This window comes from Balaenoptera borealis (genome assembly GCF_965194805.1).
Source record: "Balaenoptera borealis genome assembly, chromosome: 7".
NCBI lineage: Eukaryota > Metazoa > Chordata > Mammalia > Artiodactyla > Balaenopteridae > Balaenoptera > Balaenoptera borealis.
In genome coordinates, this window is record NC_138864.1 from 55,905,464 (window position 1) to 55,927,103 (window position 21,640).

The following is a 21,640-nucleotide window of genomic DNA, read 5'->3' on the forward strand; positions in this document are numbered from 1 at the left end:
ATCTGTCTGAAAGATGGACTCCTAACAAAGGTGTGTCTTTGAAAGTCACAGCATTTCCTCCACCTTCTCTGAGCAGACTTTGTACCTACAATTTGCCAGTACCTCTGCTGAAATCACAATCTTGGCCCAGTATGGTCTAGAACCATAAGATTTCAGAGAACACTTAAGCCACTCCCCAGGTTTTATAGAGGAACTATAAATAAAGATGAGAAGCTCAGAGCCAGAGGTAGAAAGCAAGTTATTTTCTAAGAACAGATTATATTTGTTTGCCCATTTGATAAATTCCTCCAACACTGTTGAATGCCACAGCGTAGAAGGCACTAGGGGGCATGCAAGGATGAACAAGGTAATCAGAACGAGGCCAAAGAAGCCCCTCCCTCGTAGAGATACATGGGTGCACACATATGCACGCATGCATGTGCACAGTGTAGTGATTATGGGTAAATGGATAATTAGCGTATGGTATATTAAGCACTCAAAGTTTGCTGTACATAGAATGTGACAGGAGCACAGAGGAAAGAGTAACTGGCTCTATCAGGGTAGTTAATATCAAGTTCACAGAGGAGGTGATTTTCAACAATCAAAGATTCGAAGACACAAAAGAGTTCAAACTGTTTGGAAAAATGTCTATCAGTAGGTCATAGGGTATCTTGGAGGAAGTCACAGGAACGAGCCCAGGGACAAAGCTCCCCCTCGTATATGGCAGTCACTGCATGTTATAGGTGGGGTCCTGTTCAGCATACCCATTCTCACAAATGGCCAGGTAACACTATCCTAAAAACTGTATGAAGTATGACCACAAGGTAAAAGTCCTGTATTGTTTGAGCAAGTATACTAGAGCTTTTTCATTCACACAAAATGTCTTTTCTTTGAAGGTTCTGGGAATTGCTTTTAGAGCTATCTAACATATTTTAGGAAACTCCTCAATAGTGACTTACCAATATTTTGAAAATGATTTTGACTTTAGAAAATAGTGAAAACTAATTTGGAACTAAGCCTGATGAATAAAAGAAGTATTATGACTTTGTTGAGTGGTATTGTTTTTGGAGAAAAACTGAGCTGTATCTATAAACCAGTAAGTCAGATTGATATCCTCATGTGGTGTAAGAACTGTTTCTAAAAGGCAGTTAACAAGAGAAGATCCAGAAATATTTGGAACAATAATTTTCAAAGAGTAACTTCCAAAAGTAACTAGTTTAAAAATAAATAGATTTGTATGTAAAAAAATCAATTGTATTTCTTTAAAACATGCTTGTCTTACTTTATAGTCACACCTTGGTATGTCCGCAGGGCATAGATTATACCCCTAAGTGGGCTGCACCATCATAAGCTATGGCTGAGACTGAGTGGTCCCCATAATCTTTCTTCTCTTCTCTGATGTGCTAAAATAGCAATTGCAGGTTATTATGATCTTGTGACTAAGTTCTGGCCAATGGAATATGAGGGGAAGTGATGTGTGCAATCTCCAGGTTGCCATCCCCTTCCTTTGTCCCCTTCCCACTAACTACAATACCCACATGATGGTGATGAGTCATCTCTGTGCTGTGCAGATGGGGTCAATAATCCAAGGATGAAACAGAGTAGGCAGGAAGCCTAGGTGTGAAACTGTGGAACTGCCATCCCAGTCCTGGAATACTAATTCTGAGATAGCTTGATAAAGGAGAAATCAACTTCTGTATTGTTTATGTCCCTGCACTTTGGGTCTCTGTTATAGAAAACTGAATCTACATCTTAATTAATAAATAGTGGTGGATTGAACAAGAGCATATGAAATACTTGGGACAACTATTGCCAATACCAGAAATGCAATGAAAAGGATCTATTCTAATGAGGTTGTGTTTGGTGACATCTACGTAAGTGTTGGAACCAACTGCGATATTCTTGTCATACAGGGGACTCTGCCATGAGCCTTTTACCGAAGCTGAACTTTTTTTCCCCTCATATTTCAAAATATATCTGCAATGCCACAATATTTTTTCACTGAAAGAAGCTGTCATGTGTCTGGGATTGTGAGTTTAGAAATTATGAAGGTGTGCTGTGAGACAGAGGTCATAGGCAGAGGATCAGCTAGCTCTAAACCCAGGATAAGCTAAGCCTTTCATGTGGGGAAGGAAAGGGATGGAGATAGTTTAGTAGACTGTGCTAGACTCTTGATGAGATCTATTGATCATCGCAGTAGGTTCCCTAGCTCTCCTTTCCACATGAAGTAGCTAAAGCTCAGAGAACTGAAAAGCTAGAGCAAGCTCAAAGGTTTGAAACAATTTGTCCAAGATCATGTCTGGCAAGTAGTCAGGCGGAAATTCAGACCTACTCTGCTATAGACTATATGCTTGTGTCTGTCCCACCCCCAAATTCATATGTTGAAATCCTAACCCTCAATGTGATACTATTTGGAGGTGAGGCTTTGGGGGGTGATTAGGTCATGAGGGTGGAACTCTCATGAATGGAATTAGTGTCCTTATAAAACCCTGGAGAGCTCCCTTGCCCCTTCTGTCACGTGAGGACACAGCAAGAATACGGCCATCTATGAACCAGGAAGAGGGCCCTCACCCAACCATGTGTCACCCTGATCTTGGACTTCTAGCCTCCAGGACTGTGAGAAATAAATTTCTGTTGTTTATAAGCCACTCAGTCTGTAATACTTTTGTCATAGCAGCTCGAAAGGACTAAGACACACTCTATGATGGGACTCTGCACTAAAATACCATGTACTCTTGGTAAATACTTTTACCAATTTACTTAATGAAGTAAATTATCTCATCACATGTTTGTGATGCTTGTTCAACTCAAACTGACATATCACTTAGTCATTCACAATTCCTCTTACCTAATGTGTCCCTTGTTTCTTGCCTCCCTGCCACTGAAGTATAAACTTTGTCTGTCTCCAGTTTCCTGCTGCTGCACCCTCATGCCCAGAACGTTGCCTGGAACACTGTAGTCACTCAATCACTATTTGTTGAGTAAATGAGTGATCAGATGAACCCAAGAAACTGCAATCACCACAATGAATGGTTCATGAGCTGTTGCGGTATTCACCAAGTCTCCTTGTCCGTCTGTGTGTTATCTGTCATAGGGAGGCCCACGACACAGGGAAGCTGTGTGCAGGCCATATGTCAGAGTGTGCTATGCATCTTTTACTACTAGTTTGACTTTAACACCATTTACTTCCCACTAGTGCTTTTGCAAACTACCCCAAAGCAGCACCATTTTGTACCTATCTAACAAGGTGTGAACAAGAATCCCAAGGTAATGACATTAATCCCTGAACTTTAGGGATGCGCCTTGTTGACTTAAAATGAAGAGCCTGCCTGGCTCCAGTTAGCTGATCCAGGCATGTTCCTAAATTTTGCCTGGGATGGTGAACCTGAGGGAGCACATATATCCCCACCCTCCCTTAGGAGGTGAGGATTCTGGCAGATGGAGGGTAGTTTCCAATGAAGAAGGGCCCTCACTTGGTCCCAGGGCCTCTGAGCAGTTAACTCAGACTCAGAGGGGTGCTTAGCCTTTCGTTATAGCAGGTGAGTCTATAGCCATTTGGGGCTGGAAAACTGTGTTCCACCAACGGGAATTAGAGCAGTGTGCTGGGAAATTGCAAGGAAAATGCTGTTTTCATTAGAATACATTAGAAATGTGATAAAATGCTCAAGGATTTTACAGTGGGTAAAGATCACCAAATTAAAGTCTATAAGTCTTTACCTCCTTTCCTGTTCCTGTTCTCAAATGCCATTAAATATTTAATCATCCCTAGGTCAGCTTCTTCCCCTTTCAACCTAACTTGAGCCTGACTGTTACATATTGAAATTCCTTAGGATCTAGTTCTTTTAATGCTTATTTTCACTCACTTTAAGGCAATTTTATTTACTTGTATAATTTCAACCACCATCTATATGTTGGTGGCTTCTAAATTTGTATTCTCTGCTCAAACTCCTGTCATCAGTTCCATCTCAGGTATCAACTATCTACTTGATGTCTCTACTTAGATGTTTCACAGGTACATCAGCCTCCAAACCTCCAAAATGGGAACTTAGAATCTCCCCCTATCCCCTAAATCTGTCCTCTTATGTTTCTAGTTCATAGATGGCACCTGTGAGAAATACATGGCTCAAGCCTAGAATCCTAGAGGTTATTCCTGACTTCTCCCTCACCTCATATTCCACAGCAAATCAATGTCCAAATCCTGTTGTTGCTCCTATATCCCTCCTAATCCATCACTTTGTTTCCACCTACAGTCACCTCCTTGGTCTAATAATATCATTGTTCAGGTAGACCTGGTTATTTCAAGTGGACGACTCCAAAACCCTGCTTGTTATTTTCCCTGAAAATTCTCTTGCTTTCCTTGAATTTCATCTCCACACTGCATCCAGTTATCTTTCTAAAATGCAGATGTGTTTAAGTCACCTCCCTATTTAAACTCTTCATTGCTTTCCACTGCTCCTAAGATAAAGTACAAAAGGCTCAGTGTGTCGGAATGCCCTGCAGCATTGGCCTTGCCTGATGTAAGCCTCACTCAGGACCCCTCTCCTGCCCACTCTCTGGACTGGCCCTTCCACGCTCCTCCCTGTGCCCCAAATGTTCTTCCTCCTCTTCTTTGTCTACTTAAATCCTCAGCACCCTCCAAGCTTTAGCCTAAATATCATTTTTCTCAGGGCAGCCTTGCCTGACCTGGACTCCAGCTAAGTTAGATCCCCTGTGTGTTCCTGTTCGGAACTCTTGTCCCCCTTGTTACCATCACATCCCCACACCCGGCTCAGTGTGCAGCCCTTGAAGAGTCTTAAAAACATTTGGTGAATGTAAGTGCAAATAATCATAGACTGGGCCTGGAGTAAGCCAGACTATTGCTATGTAATATTTTTAATGAAAATAGGGGAAAGTAACTCAAATTGGAGGGATATGTTTATGCAAGTTATTGGTGTATGTTGTTATCTGATGTAACATGGTAGTATGCTATTAGATAGAGCTGGGGGAAAATCAGTAGGATGAAATAACCATTTAGAAAACATAAATGGGTTTAAAAAAATCCCCTTTGCACATTCATGCACACACGCACAGAGCAAAGCAAAAAAAGAAACATTTAGAAATATATCTAACAAGAAATATGCAAGATCTGTGTTTTTAAAAACCCTGAAAAAAACCAGAAATATATAGGATATACAAGAATATTTGAATGAGTATGGAGACATACCAAATTCCTGGATAGACATCAATCTTGTAAAATTGTTGGTCCGCTCTCTCTCTCTCTCTCTCTCTGTATATTCCCATCAAATCAATGGCTTTTGTAGGGGGGATCCTCTAAAATTTACCTAGAAGAATTGAAGAAGTAAGAGTAAGCAATAAAATATTTTAAAAAAACAATACGGCAGGAGTACTTGCACAGTCAGATACTAAAACACAGTCCAACACCAAATAATTGGTGAGATATTATGAGAACCAACAGACAGAAGAAAGGAACACAATAGAAATCCCTGAAACAGATCTGCATATATATGGGATCTTATTGTGTGCTAAAGATGACATTTCAAATTAGTGGGCGAAATAATTTTTTTAGTTGAAGTATAGTTGATGTACAATGCTATATAAGTTACACGTGTACAATATAGTGATTCACAATTTTTAAAGCTTATACTCCATTTATAGTTATTGTAAAATATTGGTTATATTCCCTGTGTTGTACAATATATCCTTGTAGCTTATTTTATACATAATAGTTTGTACCACTTAATCCCCTACCCCTATATTGCCCCTCCCCCTTCCATCTTACGGGGAAAATAATTTTTATTAATAAATGTTATTGGGTAATTGTTTAATTACTTGGAATCATTAGTGTAAAATCCTTACCTCATTCTATACCAGATATATTAATTATGAATTAAAGACAAATTATGGTACCAAAGTCAGAAATCATTAAAGAAAAAATGGACAGGTATGACTACACAAAAGTTTTAATCTTTTTTTTTTTTTTTTAATTTATTTATTTATTTTTGGCTGTGTTGGGTCTTCGTTTCTGTGCGAGGGCTTTCTCCAGTTGCGGCGAGCGGGGGCCACTCTTCATCGCGGTGCGCAGGCCTCTCACTATCGCGGCCTCTCGTTGCGGAGCACAGGCTCCGGACGCACAGGCCCAGCAGTTGTGGCTCACGGGCCAGCCGCTCTGCGGCATGTGGGATCTTCCCAGACCAGGGCTCGAACCCGCGTCCCCTGCATTTGCAGGCAGACTCTCAACCACTGCGCCACCAGGGAAGCCCAAAAGTTTTAATCTTCTATCAAAACTCACCATAAACAAATTTCAACATCAAACAATAAGCTGGAAAAATACTTTAAACATATATAACACCAAAATGGGCAAAGACTGAATGGACAATTTACAAAAGAAGAAATATGAATATTCATAAACAATATTCTCAATTTCACTATTGAGCAAATAAATACAAATTAAAACAAGATACCTATTTGACGAAAAAATTAATGAAGATTAAATAAAATGATAATATCTGTAGCCTCACACGTTTGTAGAATGTCTATTGTTCCTGATGGATCTATGAATGGAGACTGTGTTGTTGCTCCGAACAGCTACCCCCATGTCTAGCATGAGCTGGCATATAGGAGTCGTTCAGTAAATATTTGTTTAAATGAATAAATGAATACTTCTTAATGCCTTTGTGGGCTTCAGGAAACAAGTTCTTTCAAAAACTTTTTTTTTTAGGTGTGTTAGTTTCTGCTTTATAACAAAGTGAATCAGCTATACTTATACATATATCCCCATATTTTCAAAAACCCTTGATGTAATTAATATGGTGTTTTTGGATGGCATTTAGATAATAACTACCAAATGTCTTAAAAGTTTGTATATGTTTTGAATAGTGCAACCATATATGACACAATTTGCCAAATAGGCCTGGCTTACACATCTATTATCCTGTATAGTGAATAATAGTACCCCATTCACACTCAGAGGTCCTGATTGGGATGATAAAATATATGGTCAAAATACTCAGCAATTGCATACATAATTATGAATGTGTGTTACAAAATCTTTTTGAATTTAATCTATTAGAGTTACGTATAATTATAAAAAAAAGGAAGTGACTTAACTAAGTCTAAGAAAAGAGATCATTTAAATCAGTGTTTGTCATCACTGACTGAATATTAGAATGACCTGGGAAACTTTAAAACACTGATAGCCAAGTCCCTCCTGAGACTGAATGAATAAGAACCTCATAAAGTAAGGCTTGATCATTAGTTTTTTTCATAAGCTTTCCCAGTGATTATAATGTGCAGTCAGAGTTGGAATCACTGTTTTAAATGATCTAAAGCATATCTCCACAAAGTAGAATATTCTGTAGTATAGACACTAAGGACGCTGCTCTTGAATTGTATTGATTAACAGAGAGATAGTTGTAATACATTAGCATAAAAAAGTAACAAAGTAGCACATTCTTTAGAATCTTGTTTTATTTTAAAAATATGTATTTTTATTGTGGTAAAATAAAGATAAAAGTTACCATTTTAACCATTTCTAAGTGTACAGTTCAGTGGCATTAAGTACATTCATATTATTGTGCAACTAACACCACTATCTAAAAATAATTTTTAATTAAATTTAAGCATATTTCATTATACTCAACATATATTATATATAATCATATATAGTTGACTTTTATACATAAGAATAAATCTCAAAGGATAGATACCAAAGCTTAAATGTGACTATGTTTACATTTCTTCCTTTTGCTTGTTTGAATGTTCTATTTTTTTATAGGTGATATATTGCTTTCATGTTAAAAATGCTAATTTTAAAAATGTAGTAGGATAAAATGTTTCCCTCAATATACTTAAACGTATATACTTCAGCCTTGCTTACACAGAATTTAGCTCAATATAGGACATCTTTGGGCCCAATCCACCAGTTTCATTTTTGAGAAGAACTTCAAAGTCTCAGCTATAACGTGGTCCCCATGGAGGAATCCTAGGACAGTTTTACCAAAGACTTAGAGTGGCCACCAACATCCAGAAATTCACTGTGTGGAAAACAAATAAAGAACTGCTGGGGGCTTCCCTGGTGGCGCAGTGGTTGAGAATCTGCCTGCCAACGCAGGGGACACGGGTTCGAGCCCTGGTCTGGGAGGATCCCACATGCCGCGGAGCAACTGGGCCCGTGAGCCACAATTGCTGAGCCTGCGCGTCTGGAGCCTGTGCTGCGCAACAAGAGAGGCCGCGATAGTGAGAGGCCCGCGCACCGCGATGAAGAGTGGCCCCCGCTCACCGCAACTAGAGAAAGCCCTCGCACAGAAACGAAGACCCAACACAGCCATAATAATAAATAAATAAATAAACAAATACTTAAAAAAAAAAAAAACTGCTGGGGGTAAAATCATCACGTATGATAAAATATGGAGTTATGCTAATTTGACCAATTCTTTTTACAATCCAATGGTTGGGCTATAATTTCGGCAGAAAATTTCTTTCTAAGAATTGTACTTTGTCTGTAACACTTGTCCTGATCCTGTAAATCATAACCAGATACTAGGTTATCTCCCCTAATGTTAAAGGTAGAGAGACGGTGAACTGTATGTCTGTTAAAATATTTCCCTAAGTTTGAAGGCAGGGACTGTTGAAGAACGTGTTAAAGTTTCTATCCATTAGGCTTGCATGCTGAGGAATAAAATATGCCTCATCGGCCATATTTCTGTTAAAGCTACTACAGGTTTACGGGAGTGCTAAAATGGTGCAGCAAACATGGAAATTAGTGTCACCGTCTGGTAAGATTCTTTATATATTGCTCATATTTTCAGGAAACATATGATGGTTATTTGGCACTTTCAGATATGTAGGTTTGTTTTTCAAAATTTGAATTCCTGTCAAATCCACAGCCAATCCATCAGTCCGCTTTTCCACCTCGCCTTTCATAGACAAACAACGTTAAGCACTTCAGAAATATCAGATTAACATTAATACCCGATGGATTAGAAACCAGACAAAAGTGGGCTTAGGCAAATACTGCAAGCGGAGTCTGAAGGTAGGTGTACATCATATCAGTTTCCTGCAGGGCTCAGCTCTCAGAAACTTGAGGGGCAAGAGGCCCATTTTAAAAATATTTGCCACTTTGATGAGCCTTCGGGCACTGAAAGCGTCTGCAGACACACCACATAGCTCACTTAGGACAGCCTAAGAAACTCTTTACTGAGAGCAGCTCAGGTCCTGTATTCCAAATAGAAAATTTCTTTTCTTCCCTTTGTCCTTCTCAACCTAACTTCCTTTCTTTCTCCCTTCCCCCACACATTACGGATAGGGTTGCTGCTCTATGAGGCAATGGGAAAACCCTGTGGCTAGCACTCCAAACATACTAAAATCATTATACACTTGACAGGACAATGACTTTGGCTTATAGGTGTGAGGAAAAAAGAGCCCATCATAACAGCTCTTTAACATACAAATGGATACAAGGTGAAAAGGCAGCCAAGGCATGTGCTTGCCGCTGGTGTTACTTGGAGTCTGAGTTTATGATTTGCAACATGCCCGAGGCATATGTAGACAATAAAATTGTAGCCACGAAGATGCCTGAAGACTATTTACTCACATAAAAATCCCCCTAAGAAGTGTTCATCTGCCTTCTTTGAAAGTTTCCTTGCCCAGTCTTCTCTGAGGCACAAGGGATTCGATTCTTAGCATCTGTGATAGCCTCTTTGCTATAAAACCTAAATTTCCCCAGAGCACAGCCTATTTTCTCAAGCACCTTTAATACATTGGGTCAAGCTCTTCTTTTTCTTCTTCCTCCTTTTTTTCTTTTTTTTTTTTGAAAAGCTCTCAAGGACCCTTACTGGAGTTTAGGTCATTAAAAATCCCACAGATCATTATTCCTGTAGTCTAAAAGGCTGCTCAAATCAATGGCAAATTATTTCCATTTTCAATAGTTAAGAGTCTATGGGCTTTTAGAGACAGAAAGTGAAATCATTCATGATTCTAAGGTAGAAATTAATGATGTAGTTGTTTATTGCCCTAAACACTGATATGTGAGCTATTGCTACATTTTAGATAAGAGAAATCTCTACTCCATCACTACTGGAGGTACTACAATGCCTATTCTGCACATTTTCTGTGTGAAAATTTTCATGAGAAAGGTTATGTAACTGGTCACTCCTTTTGTTTTCCCTTGCTATAAAGGAATGAAAAAAGACTTTGTTAATTTCTTGGCAATATTGCATCATTAGTCCTGGCAAAGTATGGTTTTATGGTTTTCTTACCTTGATTTCCTCCATTATTTTAGTGACCTCATTAGTGATTTATTATAAGAAGACAACATGCTTTGATAGCAAAATCAAGAGAAAAGAAGTCAGGATGCTGAATTGCAACTTGATTTCACTGCAGAATGAAGCAAATCCTTTCCTCTCTCTGGCTATCAATTCTCTTCTAGAGGCTATAAGTTCAGTGGTACCAAGCTCATCCCCTGCTCAGTTATTCAACCAGCTGTTCTGGAGCACGGTGGAGAGCCAGGCGTCTACTTGCTCACTCAAATCCAAAATAGAGTTTGCAAAATACACATACTGAAGTGTGGTTGTTTTACTAATCAATGATTCCTTACTCCATGGGTGTGTCTCATGCTTTATACGCTACTCTAGCTGGGATGTCAGCTCTTCAAGCCTAGAGCAGATTCACAGCCACTTATTAGGTGCTTAATAAATAGCTATTGATTCAATAAGCTGAACTGAGAAGACAGGAAGGGAGAAGGCTGCTGGTTGTAGTAATAGCAATAGTAATAACGAGTAAGAGAAGAGAAAAGAAGGTGTAACAGGAAAAAAGTACAGCTACCTATTTCAAAGTCAATAAAGGAAAAGAGTCCTAAACAACCTCCCAACCCTTGAGGGGTCAATGTTTTAGAGAATATATAATAATCTGGACACCACAATGAACTTTCTCCATCTTTTATTGTAAAGATTTTCTTCATGCATATTACTCAACCATAAAAAAGGAATGAAATAATGCCATTTGCAGCAACATGGATGGACCTAGAGACTATCATACTAAGTCAGTCAGAAAGAGAAAGACAAATACCATATGATACCACTTACATGTGGAATCTAAAATACAACACAAATGAACTTATCTACGAAACAAAACAGACTCACAGACATAGAGAACAGACTCGTGGTTGCCAAGGGGTGGAGGTGGGGTGGGGGAAGGATGGGTTGGGAGTTTGGGGTTAGCAGATGCAAACTATTATCTACAGAATGGATAAACAGCAAGGTATTTTAAGTACATTCCCTGTACTGTATAGTACAGGGAACTATATTCAATATCCTGTAATAAACCATAATGGAAAATAATATGAAAAAGAATATATATGTATAACTGATTCACGTTGCTGTACAGCAGAAATTAACACAACATTGTAAATCAACTATACTTCAATAAAATAGATTTTTTTAAAAAAGATTTTCTTCAATGAATATTTGTGGTCCTTAGTTACTTGGAAAATTAAACTAACGACAATTATTATTTTTAATAGGCACCTGAAAGACATAAAAATGCCCATGTTAAATATGCAGGGAACTCTGAAATCTAAGCATAAATGAAGGCAGCATTTGGGTGGAATCAGCTATGCTCCTCAGCTCTTGTCCTCTTCATTTATTCAGTTCATTCATTTGTTCAAGCACACTGATTCAGTACATACTTATTAAAATCCAGCTACAGGCAATATCATGTTCAGGGTGACATTCAGAAGAAATTTCCTCTGCCCTCCGAAAAATTACAGTCTAGTAGAGATGAGGCACATATATACAATGCTTACAGTACAAAGCCTTGTGTGAGACTGGCAGTAAGAATAGTTCAAACCAAAGGCTATAGATATTCTGAGCAGGAAGAGATCATCCTATGAGACTGAGGCAATCAGAGAAGGCTGCCTGACAGAGGCAGCATTTAATTGGTTCCTCAAAGGATACACAGGATTTCTATAAACTGAGACTGAAGGGAGGGCTCCTAACACATTAAATCAACATTTATTGATCACCAAAAACACAAACATGCTACGGGGGATACACGGATTAAAAAGACATGACCCCTGACCTTGCAGGTTGATGACAGATGTAGAAATGGAACCAACTAACTAAACAGGAGGGCAAAACAGCATAAGAGCTATGGCAAAGGAATAAGCAAATGCCATTCCTGGGGGAGGAGAAGCACAAGTAAAAGTCTGCAGGTGAGGAAGCCAAAGCCAGTTGGAGCCAGGAGTGGACTGATGGTGTCCAGCTGCTAAATCCACTGGTGGGTGGAAACCAGACTTCTCAGAGACCCCAGCCATGGGGTCAGGTAGACGCTTTCACCTGGCAGAGTTAAGAATGGGGGGAAGCAGGGTACTGGAGTGAGGGAGGACCTATAGGGCAGGGGATAGGAAGAAGGGGAATAGAAAGGGCAGAACAATGGTCTACAGCCCCACTAGAGAGTCTCAGTGCTGGAACTCCGAGGCAGTGTAATATAATAGCCTAACTACATGTCTGCCTTCTTTGACAGGCTGGCCATGACCCTGAGGACGAGGTCCTTGCCTGGACTGTTTGCGCTTTACCACTAGGATGCCACTTTGTGCCTAGCACTTGATATAAGCTGACCAAACATTTTCTGAACAAATGAAAGAATGAACGAATGAGGTGGAATCAGCCCTTCTCCTTAGCAATATTAGACTCCCGTGGGACTCAAAGGATCCAGAAAGATCCCTGACTTCCTTCAAACATCTCCTGGCCAGCTGTGCAGTACATTTTATTTTACTCCCTCAGACTGCTTAAAAGTGGATTTGGGTCCACTTCAAATTGTTCTCTCTCTTTTAAGATGCAAATCCTTCTAGAAAGCACTCTTGTTTTGTAACTCATTTTTTAGTTAGATAATGTCTCTTCTGTCCTTTGGGGGAGATCAGTGGCCACTGACAGAACTGTGTTTTGATGGATTACAGACAGGAAATGAAAGGCAATTTTGGATCTCAGGTCCTCAACAGGAGGGCAAAGCCTCAGGATGGGACTCAAGGACAGGGGAACTCCTGGCACTGAAAGGGCTGGGCCTCAGACTTGTTATTTGGGGCAAATGGACTTCTTCTCTGGGTTATAAGATGTCGAAGTCCTCATATATTTAAAGGTTGTGAGCTAAAAGCCAGTTTGTAAAATACTGGGTGGTAAGAGAATCCCTGGCTTGATGATGTGAGCACCCAGACTTCACGCTTAAGGCATCAGAAGAAGAAAGCCAGGTTGTCCCAGACGTGATATAGGAAAAGTGCATGGCCATTCTCACCCCAGGGGCCAGCTGAGGTTGGGAGTGCTTGGATGAGCGAACCTACAGTAAAGACTACCCTAGAAAACACTGACTAATTTTTTTAGTGTCTTTTACACCTGAACCTGGTAAAGATATGCTGGGGAAGGGGAAATATATATGAGGCCTCTTCCTTTGACATTAATTATGAGGACCTTTGGTGACTCAAGGGTGGCCATGTTCATAATTTAGACCTGACCATATGAGGTCCACAACTTATCTCCCTTCATTTTCCAGAAACTTCTAGCTTTCTTTTTCCAAGAACCTTTGATCCCTCTCTGTTATAAATATTACAGTCTACTCATATATATGTGTGTGTGTGTGTATGTGTGTGTGCGTGTGTGTATTTTCTTAAAAATCAACTTTCCTTGAATCGGCAGCTTTTCTCTTGCCAGTATCTTATTTTTCTCTTTCCACTTCCAGCTAAATTTCCATATTTTTGCCTTCACTTTTCCCTTCCAACAGGCTCTTAATATTAATCTCTTGTTAATCTCAATCAGCTGCTTCCCCTCTGATGTTTTCTGTGCAAAGGGCACTGACGATGTCGATCAGCATTTGTCCTTGCTCCAGGGCTCCTCCTTCATGGTCTTCTGTGTTCAGTACTACTCATCTTTCGAAAACTGATTCCTCTTTCGGCTTGCAGAACCCCACACTGTTCTGGTTTTTCTCACACTCTAAGCATTCTATATTTTTTGTCTTTTCTTGGTCTTTCCTGCTCCCTTAACAATAGGCATCGTACTCCAAAATTCAGTTTGAGGCTTTCTGCTTTTCTTGTTTTTCATTCTCTTTAGCAATTTATGTATTCATCATTTCAATGAAGAAAGCTCCTAAATCTGTAGTTCTTCATCATTCTTTTTATCTAAGTGCAGTCCTGTATTTTCATCTGTCCCGAGAGCATTTCAGTATCAGTATCTTGCAGTCAGCTCAAGATTTTCAGAACTAAACAAGCTCTTCTTTCCAACATAAATATTTTATCAAAAAGTTTCCTTTTTACTTCACCAGGTTCAAAATCCCCAAGTCACTTTTACAATTCCATTCACTATTTAGTTTCCAAATCCTGTCAAGTCTTCCTTTGAAATGTGCTTCTTTATGTCTCTTCATCCCTCACATTCTCACCGCCTTCATCCGAGCCATGGCCCTTATCAGCTCATTCCTGGATTACAGAAGCAGCTACCTATCTGGCCTCCCCGACCCCAAGCCCCCTCCTCTCCAAACTCACCTTCATGCCATTGCCAGACTAATCTTCTTTAAATGTCACTTTCATCTTGTCACTGTCTGCTCAGAAGCCTTCAATAGCCCTTTAATCATACAAATGTGAGCTGAAGGCGACCTTGGAGTTTATCTCATCCAACCCCTCACTTTACAGATGAGGAAACTGAGGTTCAGCAAGAGTAAGTTGTTACTCAAGGTCCCCATTAATAAACGACAGAAGGAGGATTGAAAGCCAGGCTTTTACCTTGAAGGCCAGTGCTCTTTCTACTTCAACAGTATTTTCCAAACTTCCATTCACATACCACCTTCAGGACCACATCTGGATGCTGCTTCTAGCACTTCTTATTTCATACATTGTTAACTGTTCTGCTCCTAAAAAAAAAAAAAAGTATATATATATATATATATACACAAACACACACACATATACATATATACATACATACATATATATATGTAAATGTTATATCTTCAGGACCACATCTGGATGCTGTTTATAGCACTTCTTATTTCATACATTGTTAACTGTTCTGCTCCTAAAAAAAAAAAAATACATATATATACACACACACACACACATATATATGTAAATGTTATATCACAGCTGTAAAAGGAAAACCATTATCACTTAATGGAATTAGAAGATAACCTTAAAATTAATACAATGGGGATACAACCATATTATTAACTCATAGGTGATAATTTTGCCAACCAAAGCTTCTGTTCTGGAGGTCTATTTTCTCTTCCTCTTACAAAGGAAAATTAAAATGTAATAGAGAGATGGTAAAGTCTTACTAGCATAACTAAAGGAATTGAAAGGGGAAAAGCTTTCTCATAAAATGATTCAAGGTTTCTTAATGCTTAGTGTCTATCTATGCCTAAAATTGTCTTCTGTGCCACATGTTTAGAGAAACACAACAATTCATAAGGCTTCCTTTTTGCTACCATTACTTTGCTGAATAATCCAATTCTCATTGACTTCAGCCTTTTCTAAATTCTACAGCATATTCTTCAAACTAAATTTTGGAGTCATTTATCTACTCTCACATATGATTCAGTAATTCTTTCGTGTGTTAATTTCATTTCCCTAATAGCAATGTATGCTACTTGAGGGCAGATATCTTTTCTTCCATGGCTTCCCTGTCCCGGCAGACCTGGTTTTGTGCTAGGCACCCACGAAGTCGACCACTGAGTCCCTTAAGATGTTCGCCACATGGTAAGTGCTCAGAGTGACGCTCACCAACGTTTTGCATATTTAAACATTATCAAGAGCTTTGGGTCTTTTCAGTGGGAGAGGGCCCACCTGTCATATTTTCTGCCATAGACAAGAACTTTCATTAACATAATCATCGTTTGCCTCAGTAAAGCATAGTAAAGGAGGAACTGTTTGTAGTGAGATCATCAATAGTTAAGAGGCATTGCTAGTAATATATAATAAGTAAAAGAATGATGACATTAAAAATCACTCTCCAAACCTTTGGTTCAGGGTCAGATTTCTCTAGGTGGAAGAAGACTTCAAGGTTACAGATGATCTCATTTTGCAGGTGAAGAAGAGACCCCAAGCTAGAAGGTGACATGCTTGGCATTTCAAAGCAATTTAGTGGCAGAGTTTACAGTCAGCCTCCTTACTCCACAGTGAGCCCAGATCCCACTTTGCCTGAGATAGTCCTGGCTGAGGCCCCATTGTCCCAGCCTCTCCCTACTTATATGAACATGTTCACCCATTTAACTACTCAGTGCAACATTCTTTCTCCTGAATTAAAATAAATAACATGTTTATTTCTTTTTGCACATTTTTATACATTAATGTTCCTCCTAAAGATTTTGGGCTTTGCTTCTAAACCCCAAACGATCAGTCAATGTCAGGGAAACAAACACTATTTTCCTCCATTTATATAGAGATTTTCTATATGTACTGCTCTTCTGAGCTGTTAAATTTACATGAGCAACAAATGAATTTTCGACAACACCATTTGGCTGCTTTAATAGAAATAGAGGTCTAGTGTGTTATTACTGTTACTATAGAAGGTGAATGACCTATTACAATTAACAGGAGAACTGTTCACCAGAATTTATGGATTTTGTTCTTTTTAACCTAATGAGCACTGCAGCGTATTATCACTTATATCACCCTAGATTGCCCAATCACCCTGCATAATATTACTTCAATCCATTTTGAAATAGGCCCAAATTGTCATTTTTTTTGTTGGAGTAATGATCAAGTATTGACGTTTCTTGAGTTCATACAAATGGCTACAACCTCCTTGCACGCAGCCTGGTCAATAGAGTCTGATGTTCACATTAGGGATTTGGAAATCAATGTAGTTTTCCTGTTATTCTTTTATGATTAAATCAATTGAAGTTATTTACTCATAGCAGAAAATATGGGTGATTGCCAACCCTATGGCTTAGTGAATTGCTTTCTCACCACCGTTGCCCTGTAATGAGAAGGTGCATATTCACTTCAGAGGTTGACTAAAACCTGTTCATGTATAGCAGCAATTTGAGATGCAGAAAGTGTTTATTATTAAAGGCTAAGAGTGTTGAATGCCAAAGGGCATCTTTATCACTTGGCATTGCATTAGCATTGACAAAGGAGGGAAACACGCCCAGAAAACCCTTCGGCATTGGGCAAATGGCGCTCAATTATAGAAGCTAAGCCCGGCAGCAGCCAATGGGTGTTCTTGCCACATCCTTTCTGGTATACGCTGTTATGCAGAGACCCTAGTTAAAGACAATGGAAATGTCAATTAAGCTGAATGGACAGGGCCTATTTGTTGATGGGTTTTCTCTCTCTAGCATGTGGTGGGTGACCTACAGTGTTTCGATGTGAGAATAAATAATGGCTTGTATAACATGGGTTGCATTTAATGTGCTTGAATGCAAAATAGTTTAAGGGAAAAAGCAAATGGAGACAGCATTGGAGATGGCTGTGGAGGGGGGAAGAGGCCATGCAGGGAAGCTGCATACAAGTGACATCACTTGCAAGCCGAGAAGAAGGTCATTTGCTCTTATATTCTCTATCTGAAGTGAGTAACAAGCAAACAACAGAAGAATCATTTCATTTTTAGACCAGTTCTGTGCAACCAGCTGCACTGGACCATGGTGATGCCAAGTCCTTTATAGTTACTTGATCTTGTCATCATGTTTGATGAGAATAGTGCAAAAGTGGGAAATACGAGTTGTTTTGGCCAAGTTCTCCTAAATGGTCTGGATTGCTCTTAATTTCTTTAACTTCTTTCCTCAATAATATCTCATAGAAGAAGAAAAATAATCACTCTGACAAAACCTTATCAGAAATTTGACTTTAAAGATTTGCAGTTTGCTTTTTAGGGAACAGTAATGAAATAATCCATATTTTTATGAGGGAGGTCCTGGTTGGCTGGGGTAGGGATTCAGGGACATCTGGCTGGGAAGGCAAACATTATCTTTCCCTCAACTATATGCATCCACTAATTCACTGAGAGAACAAGGGGCTTCTCTGAAAAGTCCTCAAGCCGTGTCTATGTTTGAGGTTCCAGAACACAGGCATGTCTTATTACCTGGAGTAGGGCGGAAGGTGGGGAGGAGAAACATGAGTCAAATTGCAAAGGAGAACTCTGAGCCACTTAAGAAAGAAGACAAGGGAAGAAAGAAGACAAGGGAAGAAAGAAGACAAGGGAAGGGGGGTGGGGAGGCATGATGGCTGGGACCTGGCCTCCGCTTGTATTCCTCCAAGGAGAACATGGTTCGGGAGGGGTGCATGCTGGTTTTCCCTGAAACTTTCTATGCTCCAACCAGCTGGCACATGCACGTGTGAAGCAGAATGGCACGGCCATTAAGGACGCATGTTCTACAGCCATGTTCCAGGTCCACTTTTCCTCCTTGTCGACCTCCGGCTATTCTTCACTGGTTTGTGCTTCCGTTTTCTTGTCTGTAACATGCGGGTGGTAGTAATGGAAGGTACTTCACAGAGTCTTTGTGAACATGAAATGAGTAAATGCATGCAAAGTGCATTTAGAACAGTGAGTGATAAGCTCTCAGTAAATGTTAGCGATTATTACTATTATTACCCTGGAGTTATTACTATTGCAGATTATAGGTAAACAGAAAGAAGCCCACTCATACTTCTTAACACTTCAGGGTACTGAGCTCACTGCCGTGGGCCCCTCCGAGCAAAGCATAACACACAAAGGGAAACAGTGAGTCCCCTCTTACAGCGCCACTGAGGCGAGGCTGCCTTCAGCCCTCTACACTTGGGATCAAAGTAATAACAGCAGTGGCCATGGCGGCAGGGCACTGTCCTGAATTCACAAAGTAGAGGGGGATCCTGGGTGGGCTTCTGACAGCAGCGGGAGTGGCAGCAGTGAACCATGGCTCATCTGTGGCCAAGCTGCGGCTCCACGGGCATGGCTCAGAATCAGCTGGGGAGGAGGCGGGTGATGAGAGATGGCAGTGGGGTCATAAATGCAAAGTTCTCTCTGGAATGTTCAAAAAAACTTGCAGGGAGGAGGAGGAAACTCAGCGGGTGGGATGGATCAAAGTTTTAAAGTAACCTAGATGTGGGCTAAAGATCTAGAGAAATCTGGGACTCAGTCACAAGGAGACTACACTGAAGCACCACTGGGAGGCCCAGGGTTGTCTGAGTTACATGTTATGGGGTTTCTCTGGGGTTATTTGAATCCTGGCTCATGCACTTGTGTACCAGGGATTAACCACTGCTCCAGAGATTAGAGCTAATTGATTTGGTTGTTGAAACTCCTCCTCAGGCATAGAAAGTGCTTGTCTGAATACTCAGGAGAAAAGAAAATACCTGGTAGCCTTCCAGAGCTTGCCGAGTGTGTCAATTTTCCTTCTATCTCTAGGAAAATACAAGGAAAGGAGAAGGGTTCCTAGAAAATCATCCTTAATTCCTCTACATTGGTTAGAGAATTTCCAAGAGTAAACCTTTTTCTGGAGAAAATGAAGCAGCTGGTGGCAGGTATGGCTTAGAATCCTCATCTGTAATGACAGCCCCCCTCTACCTTGAACCTGGGCATGTCCCTGACCCTGAGCGTGCCCTCTCGTGGGGTGGCATGGAGAGGAAGTGCATTCAGCAAACTGAGGAAGAAGAAAGTACTGGAACACTGGCTGGCACAGGTCACACAGAAGGACCAGCATGGCCGGCCGCAGAAGGGGCAGGGAGAAGGTGGTAGGGGGAGGGCCTGATGCCCGTGCAGGTGAACCAGGCAGACGGGATGAGAAAGGACAGGTTAGTCAGGTGTTCATACGTATGGCCGGCCTCGCAGGTGTTGTCCTAACACCTAGCAGCAGGCAAGGGGCAAGTCTCCCCAGGCATGGTGGTGAGAAACCTTGTTTCACAAGGGCCCTGCCACAAGATGTAGTGTAGGTGGTGCCAGCCTTGAATAAGTCCCACTGTTAGCCCCAGAACCTGCTGTGGGGCGGGCTTGCAGTTTCCCAGAGGAAGGGGAGGCTTAAGAGAGAACCACACTCAATCACTACTACTGTCAGTGGCTTAAGAGAGAACTACATTCTGTCTGAAAGAGTCTCAAAAGTTCCTGCCGGTCCTTCAGTGCTCAAAGCAGCCAGCCACTGCATCTCTCAGAGTTCGGTCCAGTGCAGTTAGAGGCCGCTGTGATTAGAGGAAGCAACTCCTAGCCCCAAAAGGCAAAATGCTGAGACTCAGTGAAACAAGCCTACTGCCATTTTCTTTTTGTTGCATCCAAGAGAGTAGTTTCCTGGGCTTCCCTGGTGGCGCAGTGGTTGGGAGTCTGCCTGCCAATGCAAGGGACACGGGTTTGAGCCCTGGTCCGGGAAGATCCCACATGCCGCGGAGCAACTAAGCCCATGCACCACAACTACTGAGCCTGCGCTCTAGAGCCCGTGAGCCACAACTACTGAGCCTGCGTGCTGCAACTGCTGAGGCCCGCGTGCCTGCAGCTTGTGCTCCACGACTAGAGAGGCCACTGCAGTGAGAGGCCTGTGCACCGCAATGAAGTGTAGCCCCCACTCGCCACAACTAGAGAAAGCCCATGCGCAGCAACGAAGACCCAACACAGCCAAAAATAAATAAATAAAATAAATAAATTTATTTTAAAAAAAGAGTAGTTTCCTGGTGGATCAGAGTATTGTTTCCTGGTGGACCAGAGTATTGCCTCTGGGCTTTCTGGGAGGGTTGAAGGATGCAAATGGCACTGTCTCCTCCCAAATGGCTCAGGTAAATCTGGAAAAAATTCCTGAAGGAGAATCTGAAAAATCCAGGATGCCCGTCAAACAAAAGGAAGAGGGAAGAGCATGGGACCAGCTAGACCTTTGCCAGGCAACCATCATAACTTACAACCTCAAGTGAAACTTGTATTGAATTTTGAATCAATACTCTGCCTTCCACAATAAGGAATGGGGGGAGGGGGTACTCTAAACAAGGTCAGGGGCCACCACCTCTTGCTATGTGGAATCCAAAGACCAGCCACAAAGTCCACTGAAAGATGAAGAAGATATAACTAGAGATGAGGGCTGTGGAATCAGCTTGCCCCTTTTACCTAACCTCAATCTCTGATCTTCTGCCTTGGCAAAAGCAGCTGCCAGCCTCAGGATACCCAGGGGCATGAGAGAACTCCCTGGAATCAGCGGAAACTTTGTCCAGGACACCGACAACCTCAGAGGATGAAACTGTGACCAGGTAAGGGCTGAGGGCAGAGGCAGCCTGAGAGAACTGCCCTGGTCCAGAGGGGATCGAATTCCTGAGGAAGGGGAACCTTGGTTCTAAGAAGCCTTGGCTCAGTCTGATTTACCAGCACAGGCAAGACAGCCCAGAGATTCTTGAATAGGGACAGAAGTCCTGCAGTTACCAGATGGGAGAGAACATGCTTGAAATTTGGGCTTTCAGGTCAATTACCTTAAACAACAGCTACTCATAGTTGAAGCTGTGCAGGGGGCAATGGAAGCGTGGAAGCAGGCAAACTGGCATTGTGGTCTCTACCAGCGTCGTCCCGTGGGGGCAAACCTCCTGGAGAGATGCTTCTGAACCCATGGGGAGAGGAGCCCACAGCATATTCGTCAGGATTACTCGTGAAACCATAAACTCAGCACTGTCCAGGCTTCTCCTCCTCCTGTAGCCTCATCTGGCATTCCAGGTGCCAACCTCCTCCTGACCTATGGAGACGGAAAC

The 21,640-nt window shown here is 41.1% G+C and overlaps 2 long non-coding RNA genes across 2 annotated transcripts in view; one reads left to right on the forward strand and one right to left on the reverse strand.

The window, feature by feature from the left end:
• LOC309631856 overlaps positions 1 to 21,640 on the forward strand; it is a 916,236-nt gene that overhangs the window by 780,510 nt on the left and 114,086 nt on the right. The window lies entirely within an intron of this gene.
• Positions 1 to 21,640, reverse strand: part of LOC309631769 — a 551,953-nt gene that overhangs the window by 189,473 nt on the left and 340,840 nt on the right. Inside the window, exons 5-6 of the long non-coding RNA XR_014246515.1 lie at positions 14,738 to 15,029; positions 5,183 to 5,300 (exon numbers count right to left, since the gene is read on the reverse strand). This is a non-coding gene — a long non-coding RNA (uncharacterized lncRNA). The remainder of the gene's footprint in view (positions 1 to 5,182; positions 5,301 to 14,737; positions 15,030 to 21,640) is intronic.